This window comes from Sorex araneus, chromosome 4 (assembly GCF_027595985.1).
Source record: "Sorex araneus isolate mSorAra2 chromosome 4, mSorAra2.pri, whole genome shotgun sequence".
Classification (NCBI taxonomy): Eukaryota; Metazoa; Chordata; class Mammalia; order Eulipotyphla; family Soricidae; genus Sorex; species Sorex araneus.
The window spans coordinates 7,185,105-7,199,920 of NC_073305.1; the positions used below are offsets into that span (position 1 = coordinate 7,185,105).

The 14,816-nt window shown below is 62.8% G+C and overlaps 1 protein-coding gene across 8 annotated transcripts in view; it reads right to left on the reverse strand.

Annotated features, from left to right (window-relative positions):
* ATP2B2 (ATPase plasma membrane Ca2+ transporting 2) overlaps window positions 1–14,816 on the reverse strand; it is a 224,864-nt gene that overhangs the window by 123,988 nt on the left and 86,060 nt on the right. For all 8 annotated transcript variants that reach the window (XR_008629776.1, XM_055135248.1, XM_055135246.1 and 5 more), the window contains exon 3: window positions 1,777–1,865. The gene's annotated coding sequence lies outside the window, so the exon portion shown is untranslated. The remainder of the gene's footprint in view (window positions 1–1,776; window positions 1,866–14,816) is intronic.

The following is a 14,816-nucleotide window of genomic DNA, read 5'->3' on the forward strand; positions in this document are numbered from 1 at the left end:
CGCCCCCGACGGGGTCCCTCCTGCCCACCCAGCACGCTCGTCTTGACCCCAAAGCTGCCCTGGCCGCTCCTCTCGTCCGTGGACGCTGCCCCTTGTCCACTCCCGGCTGCCTCCGGGGGAGGGTGGGGGCGAGTGAGAGCAGACGGGTGACGGCACACGGGGACTTCGGGGGCCCCCCGTGGTGCCAGAGCAGGTGCTGGGCAGTCAGACCCCCCGGCCCGCCTCGCCGAGAGCCTGTGATTATGCAATAAAAGCCGTTGAACCCCACGGCGAAAATTCCCTGACGTGGCTGCCAAGTGCCGGCTGAGCTGCGGGGAGGGCGTCCCTCCTCCTCCCGAGGCTGCTTGGAGGTGACTGTCCCCCGCCCCCCCCGCCTGCCCACGCCCGCCGGCAGCTGCAGGCTCCCAACGCCCAACTTTCTGTTCCCCATTATCGATCGCTTAATATTCCAGGGATGGCATGAAATAAATCGCGAGCAATTATGTAATGTGTTTGGAAACACTCTGGCCTGTCCCAAAGCGCCTGGGTGAGAACCAAAGCTCCAGTGAAGCAAGAGGGCTGGGGGCGGCCTGGGGGCGGGAGACATGGGCCAGGGGCTGACCTCGGCCCCCACGCCCCAAGATCTGGGGTCGCTCATCCTCGGGGCCGTGGGGGTGACGGGTGCGGGGGATGGGAGGTGTCCACGGGCATCGAGGGGGGGTGAGCGGTACCCGGGTCCTGCGGAAGCTTTGCGGAGGGGGCCCCACACGGGCGGGTTCAGGGGTGTATGTGCGGGTGTGCACCCCGACAATGCAAGGTGGGCAGAGCCTGTGCAGAGATGCAAGAAAAAAAAAAAGAAAAGGCTTTTAGAGGCCAGAGAGCTAGGACGGCTGGTCAGGCACTTGCCGTGGCTCTGCGCCCCTGGGCCCCGCCAGGAGTGACCCCTGAGCACAGAGTCAGGAGCACACCCTGAGCACTGTGGGTCTGGTGCTCCCTCACACACACAAAAATAAGTCAAAGATTTCCATGGCTTAAAATCCTCCCCAACTGGCCGGAACAAAAGGTCCGAGGGCTGAGCCCACATCTCACCTGTGGGGCCCGGCCTTGACCCCGAGAGTCACATGGTTCCCAATCCCCCGGCACAGAGCGAGCCGCACACCTGTCACTGGGTGTGGCCCCAAGCCCAAAGCTGCCAGACCCCAGACCAAGCAAGGGCCCCCTGCACAGACGGGGGCTGGAAGGCCGGGCGTCGCGCTGGCCCCAGACGGAGGGCGACCCCATTCAGGGCCGTGCCCGGGCACCTGCCGGCCAGACGGATGCCCAGACCCGCCGTTCCTGGAGCGGCTGCCACGGCCCAGCTCCTCTGCCGGGTCTCGCCAATCCCCCTCCTCTTCGCGCCTCCCCCAGAGGCAGGGCCTCAGCAGGGCCCGTGTCACAGACGGAAGCGGGGACACAGCAGGGTGACGCCGCCCCGCCCCCCACCCCCTCCGACATCCCCCCCCTCGCTGAGTGACATAAAGAATTCCCACGTCCTCGCCAGGGTGAGAGCTCCGTGGGCAGGGCGCTTGCCTGGCACACGGCCGACCCGGGTTCGAATCCAGCACCCCGTAAGGTCCCCCCTGAGCCCCGCCAGGAGTGAGCCTTGAGCACTGCCGGGTGTGGCCCCCAAACAAACACAACAGACGAGAAGAGCCGCATGCTGCCAGGCAGGGCTTCATGGGAGGTGACTGTCCCCAGCCTGTCCCTCCCGGGCCCCCCAAAGCCCCTCTTCCCGGCCAGGCCTGGCCTCCAACTCACCCTTCCTTCTTCGGGTCAAATGACAGCCGCCGGGGTCAGGAACAGGGGGCGTGTCACTCGCTGGCTGGGGGGCTGGGGGTGGCGGTCAGCTGTGGGAGAGGGGAGAGGGCAGTGGTCAGGAGAGAGCAGCAGAGGACTGAGTCAGGAGGGGCCAGGAAGGGCCAGTGGGGGAAGCGGAGAAGCAGGGCCGGACTTCTCCCCTCCGCCCCCCACGAGCTGGGCCAGGCCACGGGGCGCCCAGACACTGCGGTCCCCCTCTAGGCCTCAGGGCCCCTGGACACCGAGGTGTGGACCTGCAGTGGCAGGACTGACTGGCCTGGCCTGGCCTTTGACCTCTCAGCAGAGAGGCAGCAGCGTGGACATCTCGGGACGTCTCAGAGAAGTGACCAGAATGTAGGGCAGGCGGATGGGGCGGGAGAGAGTCCCGGGGTCACGACGCTCGCCCTTCACCCGGGACCCGGGTCAACCCTGGCACCACCAGCACCACGGGGTGAAGCCCTGAGCAGCACCCTGGGGTCCTGGGCTGAACCCTCACCCCGGCGGGCTGAGAACTTCGAGGAGAGACGCGGCATCTCCTGATGTCCCCTGAGAACGGGCGAGTCCATCTAGAATCGCCACCAGAGAGCGTGGGGCCCCGCGGGCACGTCACACTTATCTACGGATCCTCTGCCCACATTTAATCTAGACACGGTGACTGGCAGAAGTCGCCAGGGGAGAGCCACTGCCCCCGGTGTTAACCTCAGACAAAGCACACCCTCGGGTGCAGGTTGGGGACGGCCGCCCCCTCCACAGAGCTGGTGCTTCCCCGCACGCATACGCACACACGTGTGTGTCCCGCTCCACGTCACTGGGTGCCCCGTGGAAAGCCACGTCACCCCGAGACAGACATGCAAGAAACGGGAGCCTGGGTCTCCAGGAGCTTCCTGAGGTCACCCCGAGCTTCTGTGCCGGCCCTCCCTGTCTGTTTGGGTTCCGCCACTGGACCCAGCTGGGCTCCTGCTCCAAAATCTGGTCCCCACTGGGGCTGGAGCGATAGCACAGCGGGGAGGGCGTTTGCCTTGCACGCGGCCGACCCGGGTTCGATTTCCCAGCATCCCATAGGGTCCCCTGAGCACCGCCAGGGGTGATTCTTGAGTGCAGAGCCAGGAGTAACCCCTGTGCATCGCCAGGTGTGACCCAAAAAGAAAAAAAAAAATCTGGTCCCCACACCCGGGCGAGAGCGCCACTCTCTACGGGGCGTCCGCGGGCAGCTGGAGGCAGAGGGCAGAATTATTCTGCGAGGCAGGGGCCTGAGCACACAGGGAGGATGCTTCCAGGTCACTGGGGTCACAGCCACGTCCTGTCCACCTCCAGGACATCCCGAACGCATCCCTGTTTAGGTCACGTGGCCCAGACTCGGCTGCCCGCGGGCAGTGCCTCCTCTCTGGGCGTGAGGGGCACGAAGGGAGCCTGTTGCAATGCGGCTGGGGGCTCGTCACCACGGCCTGACTTCCCCAGAGATGAAATCCCCCCAGGAGAGCCCTGGGGGTCTGCCCTGCTTCCGGGGGACAGAGCCGGCCTTGCTAGTTCTTCCTTTGTTGCTAAGTTTCATGTTGCCTCGGGTCTGGAAATATAGCTTGGCTTCCCGGACCTCTGGGTGGCTTCCAGTCTGGGTCAAACGTGAGCCACCCCCTACGGGATGTCCCTGTACAGTGTGTGTGTGTGTGTGTGTGTGTGTGTGTGTGTGTGTGCGCACACGCATGCACAACTTTCCACTGAGATCAATACCCAGAGCGCCAAAGTTGGGTTATATTCACTGCACGTGTATTTGCTTCTTTGTTGGGTAAGAAAAAAATGTGTCCATTCTCTAGAGTGGCCGCACCATCGCCCAGCCCCCAGCCCCCTCCCGAGCCCCCCTCAGACTGGACTGGGTGGGGTGTTTGCTCTCCAAGGCAGTCTGAGAGCCATGAGTTAATAGCTCACTGCGGCTTTAATTTGCATTTCTCTGATGTTGACACAACGTGCTTATTTGAGAACATTTGTATATCCTCTTCCGAGAACCGTCGCGCTGCCCTTTGCCTGCCTTCTGATTGGGCTGTTTGTTTTCCCTCGGCTGCGTCTTGAGAATTCTGTATCAGAGAGCGGGACTGTGTCAGATTTTATCGCTTGCAAATATTTTGTCACAACCTGTAGCACGTCTTTTCAGAGCATGAGGCACTAACATTGGCGAGATCCAAATCATTCTTTTCCTCTTTGTCTGGAGGCCACACCCAGCAATACTCAGGGGTCACTCCTGGCTCTGTGCTCAGGGATCACTGGTGGCAGTGCTCGGGGGACCCTGTGGGATGCCCGGGGATCGAACCTGGGCCGGCCGCCTGTAAGGCAAAGCGCCTTATGGATCACACCTGTCCTATCAAGTCTAAGGCCTCCTGGTCTAGCATTAGAGCCAGCCTGAGGGGTTTCCTCTTGGACTCCCACCCTCCCCCTAAGTACCACCGTTTTGGGGCAGATACTTAGCACGATAGCTAAGGTGCTTGTCTTGCACGCAGCTGACCCCACCTAATTCCCCAAGCCTGGCCCGGAGTGACCCTTGGGCACAGAGCCAGGCGTAATCGGTGACCACAGCAGGTTATGCCCCCCCGAAACCAACCAGCCCACCAGAAAAGTTGCATTTGACCCTGAGGGTCCATTCTGAGTTGGGTTCGTGTGAGCGAGGGGATGGATTTCGGTAGTTTTTGCTGGTGCTGGGGGCTGTGGGGTTTTCACAGCTCAGCCCAGCTGTGGCAAAGTTTCTGCCCTCCCCTCTCCCCCTCTCCCCCCCCTCCACCGATTCTGGGCCTGGCGCTGGGGTGACAGCTCACCCGACGTCTCTTGATTTGTGAGCTGAGACGGCCCATTCTCACAAAATGCTGCTTTTCACACAGAGAACTGGCAAACATTCAGGGGGGGACTCTGCCTTGGGTGTCCAGCTGGCACTCCTCGGCCAGGCAGAGGGGACCCATCACTTCCAGGGGAAGCGACTGACAATCTTGGTTGCCAGTGACAAGGCTGGGACATCCAAGGCAAACGTCGGCATTCTCTAAGTGTGGCCAGCGGCCAGTTAAAGCCACACCGGCCGCCTCAAACTCGACTCCTCCGGAGTGAGAAGACCCAGAGCACTGCTGATGAGAGTCTCAGAAAACAAACGTGATTATTCTTTTTTTTTTTCTTTTTGGGTCACACCCGGCAATGCACAGGGGTCATTCCTGGCTCATGCACTCAGGAATTACCCCTGGTGGTGCTCAGGGGACCATATGGGATGCTGGGATTCGAACCTGGGTCAGCCGCGTGCAAGGCAAACGCCCTACCCGCTGTGCTATCACTCCAGCCCCAAACGTGATTATTCTTATACTAGACAGGAGCTGGTGCGAGCCTTTGGGAGATACCTGATTCTCCCAATTCTGTGAGGCGACGGCTGCTGAACGAGCAGTGCCCCACCCACAAAGCCTGCACGGGTAGGTCCCCAGGACAGGAGAGAGGAACGTGGGCCCCCACACACAGCGCCAGAGCTGATGGGACGCCTTGAGATCCCTCACTAAGCTGAATTCCAAGGTGTTTGGGCTAAACCATGGCTCCCCGATTCCAGCCCCCAAACTCCGATGATGTACCCAGTGTGGGACTGTATTTGGACATGGGAATCTGGAGAGGGGGTTTCGTTAAACAAGGCCACCAGGGAGGGGCTGAATCCAATCTGAGCAGTGAGAAGAGAGAATATGGATGGGAGAGAGAAAGAGAGAGGGGGTGGGGGAGGGAGGGAGGGAGGGAGAGAGAGAAGGAGAGGGAGAGGGAGGGAGGGAGGATGAGAATGTGTGAGAGTGAGACAGTGAGTATGTGAGAGAGAAAGAAAGGGAAAGAGCAAGGGAGGGAGGGGGAGAGAGAAAAAGAGAGAGAGGGAGGGAGGGCGGGAGGGAGAAGGAGGGGAGGAAGGAGGGAGAAAGGGAGGGGGAGAGCAAGAGCAGGCGAAGACCCTGTAGGCAGCACACAGAGACGGCCGCCTTCAGGACCAAGGACAGAGGCCAAGGAGAGCCCTTGGGCGGCCAAACCGCCCCCTGCAACACCAGGCTCCCGACCAGTGAGAAAATGTGTTTTTTTTTTTTCTGTCTGTTAAGTGACACCCAAGCGTGGGGGTCCGCACTGCCACAGCCCACCTGTTGAGTTGGGCGTCCTGCCGAAGGGGACCCACCAAGGCCTGACGAGGCCTCGAGGATGCGCCTCCCCGGCCCACCCACGGCCCAGCTCCCGGCCGGAAGTCCTCCCTATACATCCAGCCAAGGCCCCAGCCAGCAGACTGGCCGCGGGAGCAGATGGACGGCATCTCCAATGACGTCAGGGGAGGGGTTGCAAAAATAGAAAATATCTCTCTCCTCACTGCTCTTTTGAAATGTTTTGGTTTGGGAGCTAGAGATATTAATATGTTTTTAAATAAAATATGTTGTCTCTGTTACCGTAATGGGCTCATCCCCACTGTTTTTAGATGAATGAATAATATGTGTTTTCAAATCTCAGTTTTGACTTCTAACCTGGCGTCGAAGGGAGAGTTTTTCTAGGAACTCTTTGGGGTTCAAAAGTCCCTTTTTGCTCGTCTTCCCAGTCGCTGAGGTCACCTAGCTCCAGCCGTGCTGATATTTAGGCTCTTGGCGTGAAGAGTTTCTGCCCCTCCACCACCACCACAGGACAAGGACCCTCCACAGGGTCCTGACGTCACTCCAAGCCCACCTCTCCCTTCCCTCCCTGCGTCGCTTGGTCACCTCGGTTCCGCCAAGGTCCAGGGCGCTGCAAGGCCGGGCGGGCCCTGGGCAGCGTTTGAGAATGTTTGAGGTCGGCAGCGCCAGCCTCGGCCCCGTCCACCTGCTGCCTGACCAGCCTGTCCCCCCTCTCAATAACCCAGGTGGTGAAACTTAGAGGGGGTTATTGCTGCCGTGCCAGGGGCTTGGGGCCACGATGCCGGGCAGCTGAGTCGGTGGTGAGGCGCGTCCCTGGCTGTCGCGATGTCTGTCTGTCTGTCTATGCTTCTCACTGCTGTCCTCCTCGTTATTATTATTACGCTTTGGGGGCCACCCCTGGCCGTGCTCAGGGTCACCCCTGGATGTGCTCAGGGTCAGTCCTGGCCGTGCTCAGGGTCACTCCTGGTCGTGCTCAGGGTCACTCCTGGCCGTGCTCAGGGTCACTCCTGGCCGTGCTCAGGGTCACTCTGTGGCCCAGCCCCTGTCCCGAGCGGTGCCACCGGTGGAGATTCAGCGCGCTGGGCACAGATGAAAGGGGAGCACGCGCAGAAGGAACGGGACGGGCTGTCCCCGCACACACGCACGCAGCGGCCAGCGCCTGCCCCGAGTCCTGGGCCCACTGGGCCTGCTCAGAGTCCAGCCCAGGTCGGGCGGGGGGCACCGTGTGCTGCAGACAGAGCGCCAGCCCTGACACTGACCACGGGGATCAACGGCCCCCGGAAGAGCCCCCCACGGGGTGAAGGACCGAGATTTTGTGGCACCAACCGTCTGCTCAGGTGCCCGGGGACACGGTCCTATACTTAGGGACCCTCTGGCTTCGTGGCCTTAGGGCAGGGTGGGTGGGCCCTGATGTCTTGAAAACGGGCTCGGAGAGGTCCAGCTCCTGCTGGCCAGCCTGAGGCCACTTCTCCCTGCAGCTGCGCTTGAGACCACCCCCCCGCCCCCCTCGGCCATTCCCGAAACCTGTGCAGAGCCCAGCCCGAGTGAGGCCACAGACCCCTCAAGGCCGGCGAGTGTGTCCACCCTGGATTCTCCCTTCCTGCGTGAACAGCCCCCTGCCGCGCGGCTGGAGACCCTCGAGTGGCTCCAGGTACAATGGACAGGGTGAGGCTGCAGCAGGACAAGGGAGACGGAGGGAGGCCACCGCAGACGGCCTCGGCCCCAGGCGGGACGAGCATGTCCACCAGACATGCAAACACCTTTGAAAAAAGCCGCTGAAATCCCGCTTTATGGAAATTCTCTTTCCTGTGGTCAGTTCCCCTGGGAGCCGACGAGCACAGGGGCAAACCAGCAGGAAGTGGTCGACGCCGGATGCTCGGTGAGAAGCTCAGGGGCTCTGCGGGGGGGAGAAGGGGAGGGACGGAGAAATTTGCTAACGACGGGCGACTCTCCCGTTCCTGGGGTTGGCGGGTCTATATCCTGGGATGAAACTGACATCCCAGTTACATAATTCCTCGTGAGGCATCAGATAGAATATTCCCAAAGCCTCTGGGGAAATGCAGTCCCCGCCCTAGATATTCTGCTTCCTAGGAACCTGTCCGAATGGAAAGAGCCGGAAATGCAAAAGTGAGTCACAGAGACATTCGTCGCTGTGTTTTTCTTTTAAGAATCACAGCAATATAATTTGGACACAATTGAAACGGCGAATCCCGAGGGCCTAGTTAAGCAGATTCCCGAGCAGCCGGAGGGTAGAATATGATGCTGGTTTCAAAATTCATACTTCCAGATAAAACGTAAGGGCCCAAGAGGACACGGCAATAACCCTGAGTGATAAGAGCAGGGCAGGAAGAGGAGAAATATACGGACTCTGAATTTTCATGACGCTGGCGAATAAAACACGTTGTTGCCGGCAGGGACAAGGTCCCGTGCAGACGAAACACTGACTAGCTGGGGTTTTTCCTTCAGTGCCCTTTTCTGAGGCCAAGAGGCACAGAGGAATGCACGGTGCCATGTGGCACCTCACATAGGAACCAGCCCAGCACGTGGCACCTCACGGGAAATGCCCCCGGCATTGGCACCACATGAAGGAAACGGCCTAGCACTTGGCACCTCGTGCAGGAAATAGCCCGGCACTCCGCACCCCGTGTAGACTCAGCACGTGGCATCTAACCCAGGAAACGCCCCGGCACGTGGCCCTTCGTACCGGAAACCGCCCCGCACTTGGCACATCAGGCAGGAAGGCAGCTTACGTGTGACCCAGCCCCACTGCGGCCCCCTCCCCTCCGCTGGGACCCAACTGTCCCCAGGGCTGGGGTCAGCGTCTGATCCGGCCCCGCAGCCAGGAGCGGGCGAGGAGGACGTCCAGGGAGCGGTCACTACGGCACCCCCAGCTGGGCCTGGCGCTGCCCCCGCCACTGCTGTCCATTCAGTGTCCTGGGGTCACCGGGACTTTCCCGTCACCGCCCTTGCCAGAAACTGTGCGGAGCTGCCCCGCCTCCCTGCCCCCGCCCCGCCCTGAGAAGTGATGGGGTCGGGCCAGGGCCCCAAGGCCCGGATGGGGAGAGCACAGCTCAGCTGGGGGTGCGCAGCCCCGGCCCCCCGCGCCCCACCCGCGAGCTTGGCGCACTCAGCCCGTGTCCTCACGGAGTCAAAAATAGGCCTGGCTCCACTCGGCGGCGCCATCTGCCACACGCCCACTCGGAGACGGCCCGTGGACGTGGCGCGGCAGCCTGGCAGCCTGGCAGCGGGCAGGGGCTGCGGGCAGGGGCTGCGGGCACAGGGCTGCGGGCACGGGTCCGGGCACAGGGCTGTGCCCCCGCCAGCCCCTCTGGCCCTCACAGCCCCAGGGCGTCCTGGTCGGGCTGGGCACGCAGTCCGCAGCAGGGAGTGGGGGCAGCAGGCTTGGGGCCGGCGCTGGCTGCCCCGAGTGCCTGGCCCTGAGCAGGTCCTCCTCCCGCCCCAGCCTCAGTTTCTCCACCGGGGGTCAAGGACACCCAGGTCCCTCTGGGCCCGGCCAGGTGGTGTCGTGTGGCCAGTCTGATGCCCGCGCCGGCAGCTCTGCCTGACACGCCCGTCGGTGACCACAGGGGCCCGCGGGGAGCTCCCCTCGCCCCAGCACCCACAGTGGAGCCAGCAGCGACGGGGTGAGCGGCAGCCCCCAGGAGCTCAGCACCCTCGTCCCGCGCCCCCCTCGGTGCCCCGACTCCAGCCCCGAGGGCCGGCCGGGCAACAGCGGCAGCCGGGGCCGCACAGCCACTCCCAGATGGCCGCCGGACCCTCAGCCCTGGCCCTGCCCGGGGGCCCGGGACGGCAGCAACGCCGGAGGTGGCTTTCCAGGGACAGGAGAACCAGCCTCACGCCCCCCCGGGGCCCTGTCAGCTCCCTGGGCCCTCGGGAAGGTGCCCATCCCCTCCCCCGCAGGACCCCGCCCCACAGATGCTCGAGGGGCCCCTGGACAGCAGCAAGGGCGGGCGTCTTCCCAGGACAGCCCAGAGCCCGGCTCGGAGCCCGGGGCCGCGTGACTCTCATTAGCCAGGAAGGAAGAAAGAAAGAAGTTCCGGTGAGGCCAGTCTCCGGAGACAGCGCCACGGGATGCCCACTCACACTCACACTCACACACACTCACGCTTACTCACACTCACGCTCACTCATACTCACACACTCATGCTTACTCACACTCACACACACTCACGCTCACTCACACTCACACACACTCACGCTTACTCACACTCACTCACACTTACTCACACTCACGCTCAGGGGCACTCACACACTCCTCACTCACTCACTCATGCTAAGTCACAGTACTGTTCACACTCTCACTCATACACTCACATTCATGCTCAATCACACTCACTCACACTCACACTCACACTCACTCATACTCACGCTTACTCACACTCACACTCAGGGGCACTCATGCACTCCTCACTCATGCTAAGTCACAGTCACTCCTCATACTCTCACTCACACTCACTCACACTCACTCACGCTTACTCACACTCACACTCAGGGGCACTCATGCACTCCTCACTCACTCATGCTAAGTCACAGTCATATACTTCTCACACTCACACTCATGCTCAATCACACTCACACTCACACACTCACACTCATTCACGCTCAATCACACTCACACTCACACACTCACACTCATTCACGCTCAATCACACTCACACTCACACACTCACTAATGCTTACTCACACTCACGCTCAGTGGCATTCATACACTCCTCACTCACTCATGCTGAGTCAGTCATACACTCCTCACACTCACACTCACACACTCACACTCACACTCACACACTCACACTCATGCTCAGGGGCACTCATACACTCCTCACTCACTCACTCATACTGTCATTGTCATACACTCCTCACACTCTCACTCACACTCACACTCACACACTCACACTCATTCACACTCAATTACACTCACACTCACTCACACTCATTCATGCTCAATCACACACTTATACTCACACACTCACACTCATTCATACTCAATCACACACTCAGTCGCACTCACTCATGCTGTCACAGTCATACACTCCTCACTCATTCACACTCACGCTCACTCTCACACTCACTCTCACACACGCATCCTCACATTTTCACTTACTCTCACTCACACTTACTCATCCACTCCTCACACACTCACTCACTCACACTCATACTCACTCCTCTCTTACACTGATCTCTCACACTCCTTCCCTCACACTCACACTCACTCCATTCGCTCACACTCACTCTCACTCCTCTCACTCTCATTCACACACTAAGTCACTCTTACACTCAACATCTTACTCCTCTCACCACTAACTCACACTCACTCGTGCACTCTCACATTCACACTCGCTCTTACACTTACTCCTGTACTCACTCACACGTGCACGGCTCACTCATGCTCACTCACTCCAGCTAACTCACTCTCACTCATTCATCTCATTCACTGATTCACCTGCACTCACTTTCACTCAGTCTCACTAACTCATTCGCTCATACCCTCATCACTCATTCATTCCCTCTCACTCATCTACACTCACCCACGCCTGCCCTGGGACGGGAGGAGGGGGGCTGTAACCCCACTGAGTCCTCTGACCTCTGACCCCAGTGAGTCCTCAGTGGCTGGGGAGAGTGAGGATCGAGGCAGCCAGCTCAGGCGGGTGTGCAAGGCCCAGAACAGGTAAGAGCCAGGGGTGGGGGCACCCGAGAGTCGGGGAGGCCGACGTGAGCAGAAGCAGCCTGGCCTGTGGCCGAGGTCTGGGAAGAGCCCCAGGGAGCCACCAGGACAATGACCCCCCCCACAGGGCTGGGCCCAGCCCAGGGCACCCTCGTGGCGCCTCTGACAACTCGCAGGAAGCAGCAGGGGGCTGCCGGCACAGGGCGGGGTGGAGGCGTCTGGGAGGCTGCGGATGGGGCCGGGTGCCCCAGCCACGGGGGAGAGGGGAGGCGGCCGCCAGCCCCGGTGAACTTGCCGAGCAACTGTCCTCAGCGGCGGGCGCGGGAGCAAACGGGCCACACGCGGGCGCAGCCCTGCCCTCGCTCCCCTCCTCCTCCCGGCCGCACCAGCGGGGCCTCTGTCTCTGGGCACGCGGGAACCTGCCGTCCGGCTGCCCTGTGACCGGAGTCCCGCCGACTCCAGCTGCCCCGTGCCCGCGGCTGACCCCTCACCTCCCTCTCTGAGCACAGCGCAGACCCGCCAGCCCACGGCAGAGGGGCCCCCAGAGCACCGGGACACACTCACGGGCTCCGGGGAAAAGCAGAGGCGTGACGGGGTGTCCCCAGGCCCCTGCCCGCTGTCTGGGGGCCCGGGGGTGGCGTGGGCCCCGTCTTTGTGCCCTTCACAGCCAGGTCAGGGTTCAGCGGGCTTGCGTGGGGGGGGACGTGGCTGCCCCCTCAGCCTCGCTCAGGCGGAGCAGGTGAGCACTGTGTGTGTGTGTGTCGGGGGCCGGGTCTGTGGCAGACACGGGGCACGGTGCAGAGCAGCCTCTGCGCACCCCACAGCGCCTGGCGGACCCCGTGCTCCGCGTGCCGAACACACCCCACTTTCCGCTTCCCCCCGGGACCGCAGGCAGCCCGTTGCTGGCACGCGGAAGGCTCGCACCCAGAAACAGGCCTCCCCAAACACGCTGCTATTCCCGGCCAGCTTTGTGTAGAAATAGATCTTAGTTTTTTTGGTTTTTTTTCCCTTTCCTTTTTAGAAATCAGACCTCAAATTCCCGGCCCCGCCACCGGACACAATTGCGAGCGATTATGTCACCACCGAGGAAGAATGAAGCAGAACCGCCCTCTGGGTTTCGCTGGGACCCTGGTTCGAGGGGGAGCAGGGCGGGCAGGGGGCGGGGCTAGGGTCCCTGGGCAGCTGGCCACCGGCGCAGAAAGGGCCCGTCCGTGTGGGCACGAGGTCCGGGCTGGGGAGGCTCCGGGGCCCTGACGGTGGCCGGGGGAGCACAGCCTCTGCGCCCCGGGGGATGGTACTCCCCAGGCCCGTCAGCAGTGCTCCCGCAGGCCCGGCAGACCCCAGGACTCTGCCGTGGCAGCGATCCTGTCTCGGAGCGGGGACACCCTTCCCGGGCCCAGGCGGGCGGTGACTCAGAGCTCCAGGCCGTGGGTGGAACCGCTGAGGCGTCTCCATGGAACCTGACAGATGTGGCCCCGGCCCCCAGGAGCTGCTGCGGGGGGGGGGAGGAGGGCAGGGGCGCGGGGGCACGCGCATGCCAGCTGCTCCTCCTCCCCAGAGCTGCCGCGGGCTCCAGGCCCCGGCCAGCCCTGGCCAGGCCGCAGAGGCGTCTGCAGGGCGGCGACACCCCCTCTCTCTGCCCAGCCTCGCCCCGCACCGGGCCCGGCTCAGGGTTTGCTCCATCCCGGTCCCGGAACTGCGGTTCTTGTGCCCATTTACTTGTCAGGCGGCGACGCACGTGGGGACTGTCTCCCTCACTCTGGACCGGGCCGGAGAAACGGGGAACTTTCCAGAAACGCCCGAGGCAGGGTGTTTGGTTGCTTTTATTTTTGAGGGGGGTGGGCTGACTCAGCAGTGTTCAGGGATCAATCACTCCTGCAGGGGCTCGGGGGACCCTACGGGGTGCCGAGGGAGACCCTGGTCGGCTGCGTGCACGGCCACCGCCCTCCCCGCTGTCCCATCTCCCCGGCCCCAGCACAGGGCTGTTCCGGAGCGTTCTCTGTCCCTGCCGGCACTCGGTGTGACTGGGAACGGGGGCTGACACTGCGGCTTCACGGAGGGCGGCCAGCCGTCACTGTCCTGCCCCCCGCCCGGCTCCCAGCCTCCAGTTCGTCCCCGGAACAGGGGCTCAGGTAGACCCCACCCTCTGGAGACCTCCGGGTGAAATGAGGCAGCAGAAGGGAACTGTTTCGGAACGACCGCGCGTCACCCTCGCCCGAGGAGTATTATTATTTACTGAAATAGCTGCGTGGGGAGGGGACGCGAGACGGCGGCTGACAAGGTCCCGGAGGTAAAACTCCATCATCTCCGCGCCACACGGAGAGCCGGGAGCACCGGAGACCAGGGCTCACGCCTGCCCTGCCTCAGTTTCCCCAGCTCCCCGCCCCGGGGCCGACCCAGAGAGGAAACCTTGCCAGAGACCATCATGATTCAGTTCGGGACGGGGAGGGGGCAGGGGGCAGGAGGGGCCCGGGAAGTCGGTCTCCCCCCGGGCTCGTGCGGGAGGGGAGGCTGGCGGGACAGTGGGCGCCTTCCCGGCCAGCCGACGGCAGTCACTCTGCTGGCCCCGGGCCCAGAGCGGCTGGGCTGGGACAGAGCCCGGCGACTGGGACCCCCCCGCCCCCCGCCGGCCCAGGGCCTGTTCGCAGTCTCAGTGCTTGGGAGAACCAGCCCCTCTCCGGGCGGCTGCTGAGGGCCGGAGCAGCCCCGTCCCCGACACCCCCGCGTGGGCGACACCCACGGCCCTGCGTGTCCCTCGAGCCGCAGGAGGCGTGAACAGTGCACGGGAAGCCTCACAGCTACAGTGCACGAACCCCCCCGAGCACCACAGCCAACAGCAACAGAGAGAAGGGAAGGTGCGGGGAGGGTCTGACCCAGTGTCTCCTCCTCCAGGCAGCCTTCCCTGACTGCAGCCCGCAGGGCCATGCTCCCCGCTGCATGCTGGGCACCCAGGCTCCCCACAGCGGCCCAGGGTGGGCGCTCAGGGCCCCTGCCACGGCAGCAGGTCCCCAAGGCCCGGCTCCGGGTCTGCCCGTGTGACTGCGGGTCCCTGGGGCCACCCTGGGCTTCTCCCGAATCAGGCGGGACTCAGGGTGCCTGCAGGGAACTGAGTCAGCCTGTGATGCTCCGGGAGGGTCCGAGGGGCGGGGGCGGGGCTGTCCTCCTGCGATGCCCAG